Consider the following 15,446-nt stretch of genomic DNA (forward strand, 5'->3'; position numbering starts at 1 on the left):
TTAGAAGTGTCTAGGATATCTGAAAAGGGAAGGGGTACTGGGCCCTGGGAGTGGGAGGTGGTGGAGGGGCAGTGCTAAAGGCCACAGTGGTGTGGTGGGTCACTGGTTGGCATGAGAGGGGCTGGTCACTGCCTGTTGCTTGCCACCCTCTCCTTTCAAAGTCTGATAAACCACAGAAGCTCAGAATTCAACCTATGTGTTTGGTAAATGAAGTCTGGGTAAAGTGTAGTTGCTAAATATCACATTAAAGTCAAATCAGTCTTCAGAATTTTTCTTGGTGGGATGCTCAGCACAACCCACTGTGGCTGACTGAGAACTCTCTCAGACCACTTGCAGGAAGTTTTCTTACATTTTTATTCCTGACAGCCATTAAGGAAGGAGTCACAATCACAGATCATTTTAAAGGGGGTAGGGAGGATTAAACTACAGACTGCTTTGTGGCCAAGTTGCTGGTTTGAGTGGAGTAGGGACATGAAATGTGGACTATGACAACCTCTACAAGCTGTATAAAAGCAAGGAAAGGAATCTTTCCCTAGAGGAAGGACTGGGGCCTACCTAACTATGCTGATGCCCTTATTTTAGCCCACTGCAGCCCATTTTAGATTTCTGACCTCTACAATTGAATATTAAAAATATGTGCACAGTTTAAGTCAGCAAGTTTGCTGCAAGAACAAAAGAAAGTAGAGAATGACAAAACTCTTCAAATGGACACAGATCTTTTTGGAGAGGCCAATTAGGCAAGTATACTTTAACACCATGATTCTTGTACCTAAAAAGGGGTAATTTTTTAATGAATTCATTATATGAAAATAGTTAAGTAATTGCTCTTTTACTTTTCCTTTAAATAAAGAAATACCAGATACAACCTTGAGTGTCCCCCCCCCACTGTAAACGTCACATCTACAGAGCTATTACTGAGTTTCTTAGACCTTTGGGCTGCTATAAAAAAATAAGCAGGGTAGATTACTAAGGGAAGAAATTTATTTTTAGTAGTTTTGTAGGCTAGTAAGTCCAAGATCAAGGTACAACAAATTTGATATCTGGGAAAGCTTATTTCCTGGCTTACTGAGCACCTTCTCATTTGTCCTCACACTGTGGGAGAGGTAAGTGATCACTCTGGTTTTAATTTGTGAAAGCACTAATCCCATTAATGGGGGCTCTTCCAGCCTGACTTTAACCACCACCCAGAGTTCACGACCTCCAATAACATCACACTGAAGATTATGTTCCTGAATTGCATTCCATTTTATAAAAAAAACACATGTTCTTTATCCAATCTCCAAATGATGGGCAAATGGGCTGTCTTCAAGTTTTAGCTATTACAACTATAAACATGGGTGTGCAAATATCACTGTGATGTGATTTTTTAAAATTCTTTTGGAAAGATACCCAGCAGAGGGATGGCTGGGTCAAATGGAAACTCTAATCCTAGTTCTTTGAGGTATCTCCATATTGATTTCCATAGTGGTTGCACCAATCTACACTCCCACCAACAATGGAGAAGGGTTCCTTTCTCCCTGCAACCCTGCCAACATTTGTTATTGGTTGATTTCTTGATAGCAGCCATTCTTTGTGGGGTGAGGTGAAATTTCAGTGTTGTCTACTCAGCCATAAAGAATGAGAAATTAGAGTCATTCATAGGAAAATGGATGCATATTAAGGATATAATCTTAAGTGAAATAAATAAGTCACATGTGTAAATACCGAATAGTTTCTCTGGTGTGAAAAACTAATTGTACATAAGATCCTAATGGTATAATTGACAATGTGAAATAGGAAGAAAGGGGTTATAAGTGTAGGGGAAGTGGGAAGGGTAGGGGAAAGGAAATAAGGGAAAAGAAAAAAATATGAGAAAATGAAAAATGGAAATAAAGTATTTATAAATAGGGAAGGGAGGGCTTGGGTAGGGGAAAAAAATGAGAACCAAGACCTGTCATGTAAAGGTACAAGATCCCAATGATGAATGTAACTGTACTGTATACCTAAAATGTACCAATAAATTTAAAAAAAATTATGTTCCTAAGTATGAATTCTGGGGGACACAAACTATCTAGTACCAAGGATAAAATAGGCCAATAAATATTCGTAAAGTTCTTCACTGAGTATCATTACAAAAAATATAGTCTCAGTGCTTTCAATTTGGAGAGAAAAGTACATAAATATATTTACAGAGGAAAAAAAATATCTGGAAGGATATATCCTCCTATTATTAGCAGTGTTCTTGTAGAGGGGAGTGCAGGGATATGTAGGTTTCTACCATAATTATACATTTGAGAGTCTTTTACCATCATAAAATAAATGAATGTGTTAATTTCTGATTTTAAAAATGGTGAAGACATTTGCTTGGATCACACTAAAGTAAAATAATATGTAAATTTGGTTCAGAGTAATTAAGAATAAATTAATCATAAAAAGTAATTCAGTTAGCTCTCTCAAACTGTCTGAAAATGCAAACAACAGAAAATGAAGAGAAAGACTGAATTCATACAACATCATTCAAGCTCTCTGGAAGAAGTTTTGCTTTAGCCCTTCACAAATAAAAGAAAATGAAATCATGGTTCTTGCCCACCGTGTTTATTGAGTGGGGGAAACCAGTTTCCTTTTCTACCTCAGGGTTGAGGACATACTGGAGTGATGATATCAACGTAATGTCATTCATTCTCTTCCTTAGAAATCAACCAACTTACAGTTCAGACAAAGCATTGAATTCAGTGAAAAATAACATCCACTTTCTAGCCAAAGCTGCTCGTGACAAAATGAGAACAACATCTAAAAAATATAGTGCCCCAAAGTAGCAAACACATATTGTTAGTCTACCCTGCCACTAATTGAACTGCTGATATTAGTGAAGGAATCATCTGAAAACTTATGAATTCTGTTGCCATCTTAGAAAACAACCTCGTAATATCCCTTGGCTTTGATGGCTTCTATTATATTCTAGAGCTCGAAGAGAAATAAGCTTGTCAGAACAAAATGCCTTAAAGGGCTCTCCCCCTTCAGAACTGCTGAGAAGACATAGAGTTTGTTGACTGAGAGGAAGTGATCAGCGTGTCCCCCAGAGACTGCATCAAAGGCAGATGCTGCAAGCAACCACAGACTTAATGTGCTCCTTCCCCCATGCTTCCTCCCTCATGCACTGGCCTTCCCCTGGGACTGACAAAATGATCATGTGTGGACTCACCGTTAGGCTCAAGGATTTTTCCAAAGACTAAGGTAGCTTTGAAAGATAATACATAGCTCATTTTTATACTTGAAGACCAGAGCCTCTGTCTCTTAGAAGTTGGCTGGCTGAAAAATCTCAGATGGAGCCCATTAATTCACTCAGTTCTTTTCTTAAACCCATGAGGCTAAAAGCTATTGGGTTTCATGAGAAATAAACATAATCTTCAATTAAGTACAGTGACCTCTCATTTATGTAGACTGGCCACAGAAGGGGTTGTTTGGGTTGGCAGAAGCAAGTGGTTAACTCAGAGTTACTGTATATTGAGCTGTCTGACATTGGAAGTTATTTAATATGTGAGGCCTCAGTTTCCATATTCATAAAACAGACAGTAATAATTGTACTCATACAGCAGTTTGCTGTAGTAACTAAACTAATACATGCATCTGACAGTTAATAAGAAACATAATAAATGGTAGGTACAACAACGATTAAAGTACTTTGTATCATTAAGATCGTTTATTGAATGAAAAATTGTCAAAAATAGAATTATAACTTGAATAACTCTATCAGGCACAGGTTAATCCCCTTCTTGAGCTAATCCTTAGAGAGATCCTAGATTATTACTATACATTGATTTATATATACTATTTTAGAACACTTAATGAGGGTGCATAATTGCTCTAAATATAGGAATTTAAAGATGAATATGACCTTAAGAAGGCCAAAGTTAACTGAGAAATACTAACTAATATACAGATACTTGTGGCAATGTTTATTATACAGAGAAATGGAAAGAAAAACAGAGTTTTACAGGAATACAGAAGGGACCAACATGGAAGGTGGAGTAACAGCCTATCTAAAGATATCCATGTCCTAATCCTCAGAATTTATGAATATGTTTTATTACATGGCAGACAGGAACTAAAGTTAATAACCAGCTGACCTCACGATAGGAAGAGTATACTGGATTTTCTAGGTGGGCCAAATATAAACATAAGGGTTCCTAAAAGTAGAAATGGATGCAGAAGAACAGACTGGAGTGACTTGATGTTAGGAGGAGTCAACCAACCAGTGTTGGATTTGAAGATGGAAGAAGGGGACTGTGAACCAAGAAGTGTATGCAGGTGACCTCTTGGTGACAAGAAAAAAAGATCTTGTCCAAAGCCTACAGAAAAATCAAGCCCTATTGATATTTCCTTTTATCCCAGTAGAATCAACTTTAGAGTTTGGTTATACAAAAGTATAATAAATAGGTGTTGTTTTCACATACTAAATTTTTGGTAAATTGCTTCTGAAGACACACGACATTAATACAGGATAGAACTCAACTTGTAGGTGGAAGGAAGAGGATAGAGAGGGAGGAGACAATTTTCTTGGGAAGGCCAATGGCAGAGGTGAGTGTTGGAGGATGAAAAGTAGTTACGTATCTAGTAGGTACACTCACTTTGGGTAGAGTTAAAAGTTTGCATGAAGACTAAGAAATAAATCTATTTTGAGGAGTGGAGAGGTAAAAATCGAGGCTGGCAGGATATACAGGAGTAAGCCATTGAGGGTGTTTCATAATAGGGATTCTAGTCTTTAGTCTATTAAAAAAATAAGTCATCAAAGAGGTTTTAATCCAGAGAATAATGCCAGCTTCGTGATTTAGAAGCATCATTCATGTAATAAAATGGAGGATGGGCTTGAAAAGGGCAGGCCAAGAGAAAGAAAGCCATGTAAGAGATCTGGGGAGAGATGGTGCAGACTGAGTTAGGGCCAGGGGAGTCAGAAGAGGGAGGAAGCAACAAATGTGGGGGAACCCTAGCCAGTGGAACTGGCTTTAGTGATGACTTGGATGTGAGGCATGAGGAGCAAGAAAGAATCCACAACGACTTCTCAATTTCCAGTTTGGGTCATCAGGGAGATGAAGATGCCCTCAAATGCGATACAGAGCGGAGGAGGAGTAATTAGTCTCAGGAGAACATGATGAGTTTCCTCTTGGATGACCACATGGAGACCAAGTGCTGACAGCCAAATAGGTATATCAGGAGATTAGAGGAGACTGAGTAGACTAAAGAGATGGATACGACATCTGGAGTGAGGGGTCTCCATCAGCATATGGGTGTACTTTCAATAGTACAGAATGTTTAACAGGCTGATGATATCTGCAGAATGCAATATGCTGAAGACAGGAGCAGGGAGCATAGAAGCATATAAGAGACGTTACAGAAAAGAGATGTTCATGGAAAATCTGGATAAGGAATTAGCAAGAAATAGCACACAAAGAAGTAACAATGCAGTATCCAAGGGACCAAGGGAATAGAGTGTTTCAGGAAAGGAAAGATAAATAGGAACTAAAATAGGAAGATCACAACTGAATGAAGATGAAAATGACAATGATGGTCATGATGATTACCATCACATAATTAAAATAATAATGACAATTGCAGCTAGCACTTCTTGGGCATTCATTATGTAGTAGAGACTATGATTTATTTACCTAACATACATAGAATACATACTTCCAGACACTAAAATCTTTATATTTTACTTCTGTTAATTTGCATAAAATCCTATGTAACAGATATTATTATTAATCCGGTTTTACAAAAAAAAGAGAGGCAGAAACAGGTTAAATGACTTGTCCTAGATTACTCAGTGTGTGAACCATAGTCTCACAACTCTTCAGAGACCACGCTTTTAACCCCTGAACTTTGCTGTCTCATGTCACATCTCATTTAATTTTCACCATACCCAAGCCAGTGAGTTGGTTCTACCATCATCCCAATTAGATGGATGAAAAAACTGAAAATAAGCAAAGTTTACCAGCTGGCCCAAGGCCAGCCAGCCCCATAGGCAGACTTGGACAGGTGAGGTCTGGCTAGATGGACTTTAGTCTTGTGCAGGCAGAAACTAAACACCATGAGCACTGTCAAACAGGAGGCTGCAGATGACAGCTCTCATGACAGTGGAGTCCCCTTCTTGAAGCAGGTAGATAACATCAGGAGCTGGGTTGGTGATGGGTTGCAGTTTTTAAGGCTTGGCAAATTCTGGTTTGTTTTTGTTTTTAGGGTTTGGGTGTGGCCTCATGGGCTTTGACTGAGAACCTAGAAGGTCTCTGTTCTTTTTGGGGATTGTGGGAAATGCTGTTCTGTCCTTCAGAGATGTAATTTTTTTCTTTCACTAACAGTGAAAGAAATGTGAAACAGTGCGAAAAAATCTTAAATAATTGAACTTCAGTTGTTCAGTTTCTGTTTCCATGGAAAACTAACATAATCTTGAATAGTTTGCTTCTAGATTAGGTATTCTTTACTGGGTTAAAACAGAACATGGAGCTTCCAAAAACATACAACTAAGAATTTCTCATTCTGCACAAATTCTGGAGCTTTCTTCTCTGAGAACAAGACCCTGGTGTTCTTACATGAGCTATCTTCCAACCAGGCTTGGAGGAATGTTGTGGGGGTCCCCCATTCCAGGCGGTGCTGACCACCGGGTATCAGAGGCTGATCTCAGAACAGAGTCAGTACAAACAACAAACAAAGATGAAATTCCACTGGGCCTCGAGCCCAAAAAAACCAGCCACACAGGAACTCACACCATGGGGGAAGGAGAAAAGAGAAAAACTTCCCAAAACAAACTGAGAAAAAAAGAGAGAAAAAGCCTGGCTGAGAAGATGGCTCTACACTGATGGCTCCACTCCCCTGAATGCCTGAGAGATAAAGCCTAAAAAACAAAGGCTTTCCTACTTTTACTCAGGAAAGGACCACTCTCTCCAAACTTGTTTGGGAAGCAATAGCAGAGATCAAACCAAGAATCTCACTGTGCTGAAAAAGGAGATGGTTTTTGTTCCTGCATAAACCAAATGGGTTCGACTTAAAAACAAAACAAAACAAAACTCAGAAATGCTTTACCATCTTCTATATCATTTATATGTAGAGGTCGCCCTACCAGAAACATGTGCATATAAATAATTTGGTTAAGATGATAACTATTTTAACAAATAAACCTCCAATTATTAGATGAAACAAATTGCTATTGTGGTGAGAGATCCAGTTAGTCCTTCAGGAGTTAGAACTGCCAACTGCAACAGGTAGGCTCCTAGGTTGCCCTGGACATTCAAATCTACCAGCAGAAAAGTAAGGAAGGATAGAGAATTATATGGGAGATTTTCATGTACCAGGTTTATAAGCAATATATGACATTTTCCCTACATATCATCAGCCGCAGAAAACTCAGCCACATTCTGCATCTGAATAGATCTAGTACTGGGAGATACAGTAAACGTCAGGGTTGGTATTTCCCGGGCTGAGAACCATGAATAGTTAAAATTTCCAGGTTGTGGCTATTTCTTATTTCTTGCTGGATTGGGTTATCAGAATCATCCTATCACGTGAACCTCACAATGGCTTCCACTCTGATTAATACAGTCTTCTCCTAAGTTGTCCTGCATTCCGACTACTTTACAATATTAATCAGGATCATAAGCAATGCATAAACATCACAGAAGGGTGCTATTCATTCAAAACAGTCACCTTGGGGTGACTAGCCACTTACTGTAATAAAGTTACCATTTCTTTAAATGTTTTTGGAACTCTCTTTTTGGTATCATTTTCAGAGCGCCACATGAAAGTGTAGAATTCTTTTTGGGGGGCGGGGCTCAGAGGTTCTCTCGTTCAATATTTTACCCAACACTTTTATGCTTCCCACCATGCCTATGCCAGACGTTCTCAACATTTAGCCTATGTCTTGAGGCTCTGTCTTGAAGCTGAGGATGATACAGTGATAAATAACAGGATCCTTGTCTTCATAATATAAAAAGAGAGACCAGCATACCAATGGATCATTACAATCTAAGTAGGTCAGTGTTATCACTAAGCAGGACAGGAGTTCTGTGGTGACACAATGCTGAAGGGACTAAATTAGCTCCCAACGGAGACATCTGACTTATGCTTTCATAGAAAAGCCTGAATTTTCCAAGGTTGAGAAGCTGGAATAAGAGTAAGAGTATTTTCAAGAACTGGATGCTGGTGGGATTTACAAGTTTTGGGGAGGAATAAATAGTTTGGGAAAGACAGAAGGGGGAATGAAATGGATGAAAAGAGGCTGGACCAAGAGGGAAGGTTTGGAAGATTCTGTGTGACAGAGGGCAGACAGAGCACAGGCAGGAGTGGATGCAGGCAGACTGCAGGAAGTGGAGACAACTGGAGATGGGGTCTTCGGTTTAAACATCACGATGATGAGATAGCTGTCCTGACAAACCAACTCCACATATGGACAACTTTTAAACTGATAAAGGCATCACTTCTCAGCCTTTTGGCTAAGATCAAGGGTAAATTTATAGTGGTCTTCTCAAAATTTAGGAAAAACCTGCCCCATATCAGTTCCTACCTTTCTGTCCTGGCTCTACTCTCCTAGACACAGAGATCGATCATAATTGCTTTTCGAGAGATTGGTTTTTCTAGAATATGAAGACAATTATTATAATTCCATGAATGTCTCTTCTGCAGCCTAAATGCCCGCTTCATGTGAGTTTTCTGTGAGACTATATGTAATTCCCTTTGCATTCTTATCTCACCCCTCAGAGTTGGATATACTCCATTTGGTCAACATTTCCCTTAAAATGTGGTACTTGGAATGGAACGCACTACCCAAGTGTGGTTCACTAGCAAAATCTTTGATCTGCATTCAAGCATCAAATTAAGTTACTCAGAAGACATACCATATTACTGAGTCATGCTGAACTTTCTGTCAACCACCATATGTGCTGCTGGTAAGCTCATTCATTATTCCATTTAGGGCAGATGTTTTCTTAATACGAATGCATAACTTTACACTGATCAACTTATGTTTCCTTTGGTAAAATTTGGTCCATTTCTCCAGGCTATCAAGAGCTTTTAGAATAGTTCTTATAGTTTTATGACGTTTTGGGCAAACATGACAAGCATGAAGCCAATGTGCACTTCCAAGTTATTAATAATGATATTTAATGAGAAAGGGCTGAAGCAACTCCATAAGTTACTACTTGAGACCTCTAAAACTTAGTGTTTTTACCATGCTTTATTTTCATCTTTGGAAAGGCTTATTTTTCCCCACACTTTAACATCTTGCATCTTTATACATGGGTTCATCAGAGACCTGTATGGTAACCAAGCTGGCTTCTTGAGTTTTCCTTCATCTTTTCCACTCCACGGATCACATAGTCAAAATATCATTTCTGATGTACTTCAGTCCTTTTTGAGATCCCTTTGAGGTGTCATTCATACATTACTACTGATATTTGCTCAAATATTTACAAATTCTGATGTCATAGTCATATGTCTAATAATGAACTACCTCTTAGCACAGTTGATTATTTCATATGAACTTTAAGACAACATGGGCATGATCACTTAGAGGGATCTCTCTTTAATCAATTTCTTCTTAATTCCTTAAATTCTTCCCTAATCACTGAATAAATTTGCTTCATAGATTTCGTATATTCTAGGAGATTATGTCAATAAAGGGAAATGAATTATCTCAATTGAGGGGGCAACAGGAGAAGAGAGATAGGTAAAGATAACAGCAGGATGTGTAGGTTCTTCATGTACATATATTTAGCTAATTTCTCCCGAGCAGATTGGAATTCTCTTAATGATCAAGAAGGACCATATCTTTCCTGTAGAATATTGGTTCTTTTTATCACAGTGGAGTGGTAAGTATACAAGTCAGTGAATATTTGTAAATATAAACACTGTTTGATGTTTAAATGTACATACACTTTCATTGATTGAAACACTGTACTGAATATTTTGTCATTGCGTAACACCATTCCTACAGATAAATACTGATAAACATACAGGTATTTACATGCTACACTAAGAGACAATCACAAATCAATGAAAGATTAGAAGGCTAACATTCACTCTTAAGAAATTCTAGTGAAAATTTAGTTAAATATGTGTGAAGTAACATTATAAATGCACTTCTACATTAGAAAATGTAAATTAACAAACACACATTTTACTTGATCAAACCAAAGGTATAAAGGTAGTCATTTGTTATTCTATTTTCTTTTCAGAAATTATACATTAAGGAAGACCAACTTCTGCTTATTTTTGAATTTTAGCAGTTCAACTAATAAATAAACCCGCATTGCATAAAATACTCTAATATGATATAAAATATTTCTGCAACCTGTATCTAAAATTACAGCACTTTCTTATCCACATTATCAGCTCTTTGAGAGCCCTACATGGCAAGCACCAACTCTTGTTCATCAAGATAAAGTATTAGCTTTTATTTTTTACTTACAAGGTACATGATTAAAGATTCTGGTTGCCAAGGATGAAATGCTGCTTCCAACCTGAAGTTCAATTGTTTTGTGAATTTGTAATTGTACCCTTTCTAAAGGATGGGGAAGGCAGAGGAGGAAATTCACAGAAGTGACACAAAGCAGATAATAACAGAGCTCTATAAAGAATTCATAATGATGTTCAAGGTGTGAGGGAAATGGTTTTCATCACAAAGAGTAATCTCTGATCATCTATTGCTAGTCACTATTAGATGGCTATAGATCTAAAGACCCACTCTGTTTCCAAAGAAGATTAAACACACAGGCTCTGATCTCTAGAGAAAATTCATGTTTATTTTCATCTACTACTGTGTCTATGAGAGTGTGTGGAAGGTTAACGACAGAACCGACTATCCACTCACTTGATGCTCATGCTTGGGGACAGAAATGGGTTGTTGTTACTCAAAGCAAAAATCTAAACATAATCTCGTCAGCAAACTTTACCTCTTGGGCAATATGTAGGTCAGACAGAGAATTACACAGATGCTAACGTTTGCTGAGAATGTGGTAGGTTCTTGGCTTCCTACCCATCAGGCCATGAGCAGTTCTCCTTTGCCAGGTCCCTTCCCTGCCATGCCATCCCGCCTTGGATCCAACCGACTATGGACTAGAACCTCTACAAACTGAGCCAAAATAAACCTCTTCTTTAATTTTCAGGTGTCAAGCATTTTGAGTAGAAGCAGTGGGAAAAACATATGAGGGACTCCCTTTGTATAAGTGAAATCCTGAACCACATGCACAAGGGGTCTGAGGCACCCCATCGTTGCTGTGTCCTGAGGCTCTAAACGTTGCTGCTTGTTCGAGCTTTTAATATGCAGACACCTGTTAAACCACTTCCGCTCTAGAAACTGCCCTTTTACAATTGTTTCTCCAAAGCAGACAGAAGTTTCTGCTTCTTTTTCCTGCAGCCTTTGCCAAAAAATGGATACAGACCAGATCCCTCTCTCCTGTTGCTCAGTTTCACAGTGATGTTTCATTCAGGTGGATAGATTTGAGCGATAGGACTAGGCTCCTGTATTTGTGCCCAAACATCAAAGAGGGGCAGGGGAAGGCAGTTAGAAGCAACCAGTGTATGAAGGTTGGGAGAGAAGTTTCAACCTAGTCTTTGGCTGGTTCCTATTCTAACTGAAACCCTTTCAGAGATCACCTAGGATGAGTATCAGATGTTTCAGCGATGATTCAACTATCCTAAGTGAAGATCGTCTCCATCTCCTGCTACCAGGAGTCATGTTAAAAGTCTCCTAACACAAGTCTCCTCATGGATCTATACAGCAGCTAGAAGGAGGTAGATATATTGCCAGGAGTGGGGTTGCTGGATCATAGTGTGTTTGTGCACATACTGTGATCAAGAAACACAAAATTCTCCCAAACAACTGTATCAATCTGCATTTCCACTGGCAGTGTGGGGGGCTTCTTTTATCCCTACTTCCTCACTAACATTTTGCATCATCTCTCTAATGTTTTCCAGGATAAGAGGTATGAAGTAACATTATTCCATTATTTATGTTGTTATAGACTTTTTTGGAATATAACTTTTGCCAAAATAAAGGAGTTTTATTTGAAAAAAATGAGGAGAGAACGTACTAAGCATCGGGTACTGTGCTGGATGGTCCTTAGAAGTGCCCATCAATCAAAGATCGATCAACCAATCATGATTGATACCATGCTCTGTTCAAAGACAAAGAATCAAGTATGAAAGAAACATAAGAGTTGCTGAGAGTTGCAAAGGCATTTAGTAGTAGAAGCCACAATGAATGCTTCCAAAGAGCATCACATATCTTCTGCTCTGTCCTACGATGCTTGAATTTTCTTCCCTCTTTCACCCAGATTAAGCACTTTTGATGCTGCTCCCTGGCTTCTGAAGTCATCCCACACCATCCTCATCCCTTAAATACGCAATCAAGGTTCTACCTTGACTTTAAACATTTTAGGCATGATTTCATCGTTTTATTTTCAGGTAATACATGCAAGGAAAAATACCAGAGCAGTAAAAAGTAATTGGCTGCTTAGGTAGTATCTCAATAATGACATTATTTTGGTGTCAATGCCATTAATCTTGATCAAATTTTCAGATTTTCAAAAGCAGGAGCAGAATGTCATTAATTCATTCAAAGATGATCAGGCTCTAAGCGACTAGAGTCCAACCCAATTACAAGAAACTAATTACAAACACAGGTCCCCATTTACTAAGTTAAGTGGAAAAGCTACTTGTCCAGAGATGTAAATCTTGTTTTATGTGGAACTACATTTTTGTTTAGGGTAGCAGAGAAATCAAGAAAGGGAAGGAGAACTCCTGGGGTCTATCATCCAGGTTGTAGAAAAGCTTGATGAACTATCTCCATTACACAGAAAAATGCATCTCCTCAGTGACCTCTACCAGCTCTGTATGGTTCTCTCCTTTTAATCTCTCAGGAAACACTGACAACTTTTCAATACTACATTTCTTTTTCCTATGACTCACTGCATATCTTATGATATTGTTCCAACCAATTAAATGAGCTGACATGTTATTTCAGATCATTATATCATAACTTGTTTTTAGATTTTTCCACCATGAAATACACTATGCCAACAACATGTTTGTGATGCTTCGCTTGGGCTCTGGATTGGTTAAACTCATTCATTATGTGTTGTTTCTCCAATCTGAGGAGAGTTTTCTGTATTTTGTAGATAAATCCAAGGGCATGCTTTCAATGAACTATTTATGCACTGGCTATGTTGAACTGCTTTCATTCTTTCAATATAAAGTTCCCCATTTATATTGCATCTCGTCTAGGTAACATGCTTATACTAATTAGGGTTTCCTAGTGATTGTGCTTTAAGGTGAAGGTGTAGACAGTTTGAGAAACTACTGGGTCTGGTTGGAAGAAAGAACTGTATTTTGTAGCCTTTGAATAATATAAGCTTTATATCCTTCTTGTCAACTGACAATTTGTAAATAAATGGATTATCTGTTGTAGTAAACTCTGTTTTAACTATTTACCTGACCTGTGGTATTTCTTGTAGAAAAAATATATTGTCCTTTTCCTCAATTTGTTTAATCTATCCATTTTTCTTCCTTCTATTACGCCAATGTGCTATCTTTGAAAATTCAGTAATTTCTATCCAGAGAGTATATAAATCATGCTTGGGGGTCTTTTAAAAATTATGTAACATGATCTTTTGCTTTATAAAAATCTAATTTATTTAGATTTACTATTTATTTAAATTATATCTTATAGACACTTCAGGGTAAAGAAAAAGCCAAACACAAACTGAAATCTGAGTATTTCTAAAAATTTAAGCAAGTAGACAGGATTTGCCGCAACAGTAAAGCTTCCTTTCCAATGCTGCCTATGGAAAACTATTATTTTAAGACAGGCAAAATGTAGATGTAAGACCCACCCCTTCTTTCCTCCAGATTCCAGTAGCAAATAAACAGAAGAATTAAAAAAAAAATAGATCCAAGTATCAGCACTGTCACTGACTATAAGTGCCCAATATCTCCCCAAATGTAGAACTCTTAGGCAGCACTTGCGGCCGAGAGCATTACAATCCAGAGTACAGATGAGGCAAGTGGGATAATGGGAGAAATGACAATTGAAGGAGGATAAAGAATCATCTTTTCCACAAGTGGTGTTGGGACAACTAGATCCTCCAATACAAAAGAGTGAGATCACATCATATGGAAAAAGTAACCCAACATCAATCACATACCTAAATATAAAACTAAAACTAGAAAAATATTGAAAGAAAACATAGGTATAAAATTTTGCAGCTGTGTATTATACACTGAATAAAAGAATAGATACAATAACTAGAACAGCTATAATCACAGGCCAGAGCAGACCCACAGCAGTTCACAACCCTCTGGTAGGCCCACCCCTTCAGCCCAATGCACCAGAGGAGCTCAGCTGCGCCAGCGCCAACACAGCAGTGATTGTGCCCCCACCCCCCAACAAGAAAAAGAGGACCTTTCTGAGGCTCCTAGAAAATTGAAGCCCACTGGAAAAGTGAAGAAAATCTGTGATAAAGGCACACCACACTATCATAGTTGGTAAGTCAGAGGGACCAGCACCTCACTTCAGAACTTGGTCTAACTTCAGGGGAAAGACAGCTGGAACCTGCAGTAAAATCTTGCAGAGTTCAACGCAGTAGGTGGTCAGATCTCAACGTGGGCCTTACAGACAGAAATCAGCCTGAATCTCAGGGGACAGCTGCTGGCTTGCTGAGACTAACTAACTTAGACCTGCACACTCCTGCCCATGCTTTATTGTGTCAAAAGAGGCATACCCCAAAGGAGGCCTTCTATTTCTATTTTTTTATTTTCAAAGTAATATTTTTCTATCTTTAATCATTAAAATTTTATCTTTATCTTTTCTCAAATTTTTTTCTTTTTTATCTTCTTTTTCTTATCTTCATTTCTCTCTCTCTCACACTCTCTCTCCCACCTTGATCTCCATTACTCTTCCTTTTCCTGTTCCTATCCTGATTTGTTTTTATTTTTTTTCTTTTCCTTTTATTCTTTTCCCTTCTCTCAATTGCCAATAGTTTTAAAAGAAAGTGATTACAGTCTCTAGCTTCCCTATCACTGTTAGTTTGATCTGTTCTTGTGTATATTTTGTTCTATCTTCTCCTCCTCTCTTCAACAGCTCCGTATAGTTTGTGTGACCTTCCTGTGTCCTTTGACCTCACTTCTAATCTTTCTCTATCCTATCTATCCCTCCCTCCCCAACTCCTTGTAAATCCCCATCCTGAAGGGTAAATTTTCTATATTGAAGGGTTTATTCACTATAAACATATTTTGGGCTGGTCCTTGATTTTGATTTAACTCACACAGTTAAAGGTAATACATTAATAACTATCACAAATTGTCAATTTCTAAGCTGTGGTTGATGCTATTGTGGTACTGACTATCACTTATATAAAAAACTCAAAAAAACCAGATCCCCCACAAATACAAACATCTGATTCAAAAATAGGCATCTGAAATGA

General features: G+C 38.1%; 1 protein-coding gene across 1 annotated transcript in view; it reads right to left on the minus strand.

Moving 5' to 3' along the window:
- The window catches only part of Rarb (retinoic acid receptor beta), a 712,875-nt gene that overhangs the window by 314,309 nt on the left and 383,120 nt on the right, over positions 1-15,446 (minus strand). The window lies entirely within an intron of this gene.

The sequence above is a fragment of the Fukomys damarensis genome, unplaced genomic scaffold (assembly GCF_012274545.1).
Source record: "Fukomys damarensis isolate Sample0158 unplaced genomic scaffold, DMR_v1.0_HiC HiC_scaffold_28, whole genome shotgun sequence".
In the NCBI taxonomy this organism is placed as follows: domain Eukaryota; kingdom Metazoa; phylum Chordata; class Mammalia; order Rodentia; family Bathyergidae; genus Fukomys; species Fukomys damarensis.